The sequence below is a fragment of the Loxodonta africana genome, chromosome 1 (assembly GCF_030014295.1).
Source record: "Loxodonta africana isolate mLoxAfr1 chromosome 1, mLoxAfr1.hap2, whole genome shotgun sequence".
NCBI lineage: Eukaryota > Metazoa > Chordata > Mammalia > Proboscidea > Elephantidae > Loxodonta > Loxodonta africana.
Window position 1 is genome coordinate 82956301 of NC_087342.1, and position 3679 is coordinate 82959979.

At 39.3% G+C, this 3679-nt stretch overlaps 2 non-coding genes across 2 annotated transcripts; one reads left to right on the top strand and one right to left on the bottom strand.

Annotated features, from left to right (window-relative positions):
* Positions 1-1136: 1136 nt before the first annotated feature.
* Positions 1137-1209, bottom strand: TRNAM-CAU (transfer RNA methionine (anticodon CAU)). The gene has a single exon. It is a non-coding gene; the product is annotated as a tRNA-Met (tRNA).
* A 760-nt stretch (positions 1210-1969) lies between these two features.
* TRNAL-AAG (transfer RNA leucine (anticodon AAG)) lies at positions 1970-2052 on the top strand. The gene has a single exon. It is a non-coding gene; the product is annotated as a tRNA-Leu (tRNA).
* Positions 2053-3679: the final 1627 nt, after the last annotated feature.

Here is a 3679-nt window from a genome sequence, read left to right on the forward strand (position 1 = left end):
AGGCCTTGATAACTAATGTTATTTACCTGGATGGATTTAGACACTTTTGGGGACAAGTGACTCCTTTTTTGTCTTTCAATTTCTTCCCTTCTTTAATTGAAAGGTCTAGGACTCTTACCCTATGCCTGACTCACCACTGCATTTTGGGGAGCAGATAATTTGTTTGTTGAATTTCACAGATTCACAGATAACCAGAAAGTGTATCTCAGGATGGATTATACCCAGAGCCTCACTCATACCTAATTTAGAGGACATAGATAATGGAAGATTTAGGGCTTTTGAGCTGATGAGGATATTGGTCTTTGAGTTGATACCGTAATGACTTGAGATTTGGGGGGATGCTGAGATGTTACATGTGGGACAGTTGTAAATCTTTGTAGACCAGAGGGAAGACTGTAGTAGGTGTAGTTATGTCCTCCTAAAACTATCCCTTTCCTAATATCCAAAAACTGCGAATTTGTTACCTTACATGGAAAAAGGTATCTTGCAGACTTGATTAAGTTAAGGATCTCTCGGTGGAAAAAATTTTCTACGTTTTCTGGGTGGACCCAATGTAATCACAAGATCCTTATAAGAGGCAGACAAGTGGGCCAGAGTCAGAAAAGGAAATGAGACAACAGAAGCAGAGGTCACCATGATGCAGCCATGAGCCCAAGAATGTGGGTGGTCTCAAACGCTAGAAAGCACAAGGAATGAATTCTGTACCATAGTCTCCAGAAACAATGCAACTCTGCCAACATTTTGAGTTTAGTTGCCTAGGACCCCTTTCAGGCTTCTGACCTCCAGAACTGAAAATAATAAGTTTGTGTTTTTTGAAGCCATTAAATTTGTGTTAATTTGCTGCAGTAGCAATAGGCAGCTAATCCAGAGTTTGGTATTAGGTTGTACTGTAGTCAGCGTATTGAAACACTGTCTTGCTACCAAAAGAAATTGATAAATTTTTTAAGGATTCCTTGGCAGAACGGTAAATATTACAGATCCTGCACCCTTGCTATAATGACATCACTGACTATTAGTGGGAGATACTTCTGGAATCTGCGTTTCTTACTCAAAAACTTGATCGGTGTTATAATTTTCCCTACTACTGCGATTCTTTCTCAAGAGAGCTTAGTAGAAGAGACAAGAAAAACCTTCGTTGCCTTCTCTGAGGCTCGAACTCAGGACCTTCAGATTATGAGACTGACGCGCTACCTACTGCGCTAAGAAGGCACCTGTTTAAGTGTACTTAGTCAACATCTCAGCTGAATACTTTTCAACCATCAGTGAAATTATTAAAATATTAGACTTTCATATACTACACCATTGGAGCCCTGGTTGCACGATGGTTAAGAGTTGGGTTAGTAACCAAAAAGCCGAGCAGTTCGAGTCCATCAGCTCCTCCTTGGGAGCCCTTTGGGCAGTCCTACTCTGTCCTACAAGGTCGACTGTATGATAAGGGCTTTCGTGTTTTTTCATACGTCTCCATGCCCCAAAAGGAATTGGCACTAGTTCTACTCTGTCCTACAGGCTCGCTATGAGTCAGAATCGACTCGACAGCACTCGGTTCATACGTAAGTTTGCTGTTGCTCCCAGTTTGTCACAGAACCTTGATCAAAATCATTTCAGGATTTTACCACCGGAATAAAATTTTTTTTTTTAAATAAATGTACAGCAGAGTGAAGTTTTCCACTACCGCTTTAAACATCACTTACAGCTGGGTGACATTCAGCAAGTTTCTTACTATCTGTGTGCCTCATATTCTCCACCAGGAAAATGCAGATTATAGTAACAGTACCTACTATTGAGGCAGTTTAGAGGACTGAATGACAGCAAATGTAAAGACAATGCATGGCACGTAATAAATTTTAGTTTTGGACCAGTACCTTGTAGAAATGTTCTAGGAAAAGTATAATGTCGTGGAAAACAATCTTCTATCTTCGTAAACATGATGATTTTAGACATACTTAGGTAACTTTTTTTTTTTTTTTTAGGTAACGTGGCCGAGCGGTCCAAGGCGCTGGATTAAGGTTCCAGTCTCTGCATGGTGCATGGGTTCGAATCCCACCGCTGCCAACTCTATTGTAAACTCAATTGTAAATTGGATCCGTCAGAGAACCGAATTACCAAAAACCTAACCAGTTGTGATCCAGTGGCTTCCGACTCACAGCGAACCTCTACAGCGCAGCGTGAAACTGCCCGATAAAGTTTCCAAGGAGAGGCTGGTGAGTTTGGGCTTTTGGTTGGGCAGAGCCCTCAACTAAGGAGCCCTTGGAGAACAAGGCGCCCTTGGAGAACATAAGCAAGGCATATTTCCCCCTAATAGTAGGTTAAGATCAATTACGGTCTTTTAAAGAAAATGAGACTATTGTCTTTTCTGACTATTGTTTATGTCTAAGAATAGTATTTCGTGTCCAAGGGGTAAATCTTTATGGTTTTTAAAATGTTTATATTGAAACAAATATAACTCATACATTTCCAAATTACAGAAACTTAAGACTATGCACAGTGAAAATCTTCCCTTCCACCACCTCCCCTCCTCATTCCACCTGCACCCGATTCTGCCTGTCCAGGCAACTATATTAGTCTGGGGTTACCTGCAAGGAATATTATTTGCATAAGCATGCCAATATACAGTTGCCAAGGAGTCATCTCTGATTCATGGAGACTCCAAGTGTATCAGAGTTGAAATGTGCTTCACAGGGTTTTCTTTCTTTTTACAGCATTCTTTTCATAGGCTCTGTGCTTGGAATAGCTGGGTTGGAAGTTTCTAGTTTAAAACACCAACGAATAAGAATTGCTAAGGTTTTAATTACACAGTCAGAGCTTCTGAAAAAGTCCCCACATAATAAAACAAGCAGGGCCAATGGGCTGGGTTTCAGTTTCTCCTCCTTTTTCCTCTACTGGAAGCCTCAGGAGCAATGTGGTTCTCCTTCCTTAGCCTGGAGAACCAGTCCTGGTCTTTCCGCTTTGGCTTTGTTGCTTAATTTGAAGGTAGAATCATGTGACATAGCACTTCTTTTCAGTCTAAGCCCACTGGTAAAAATTTAAGTCCGTTTCAATGCCAGATTCATTTCGTTACCTAATCCTAAATCAAAATGAACAACTTGTCTCACTTTCCAATGTTGTGTATAGCACAATCGTTGGACATGGTGTTTGGAGGTGAATATTCCACAGGGATTTAGATGGCTGATATTTCGGAACTAGATTACCAGGCTTTTCTTCTGAGGTGCCTATGGGTGGACTCCAACTTCCATTCCTCTGGTTAACAGCCCAGCCAATTAACAGTTTGCTCCACTCAGGGACAAATAAGCCAAAAGGAATCTATCATTTTTTCCATATTTCATACTTCCCAAACCTGCTCTTTTGCACATTACATATTAAGGAAACTAATATTTCCCTATTATGTAGTAGGGAAATTACAAATATTTTCTCCACAATTTATTTTTTTTTTCCAGTCTTATACATTTTTTATTTGGGTTTTTGGTTGTTGTTTCTTTTTGTCTCATCTTGTTTTTTTAAGAGAATGGAGGTATATCCAGGCAGAATTTTTTTAATGTACTTAATTATGTCAAGATTTTATTGTGTCTAAGTTTTGTGGAAAAATTGATTTTCTACACAAAGTTGTATTAACTTTACAGTAATTACATTTGGTTTTATTTTTTATTTTTACCTTTAAATTTTATATGTATTTCGAATTTAT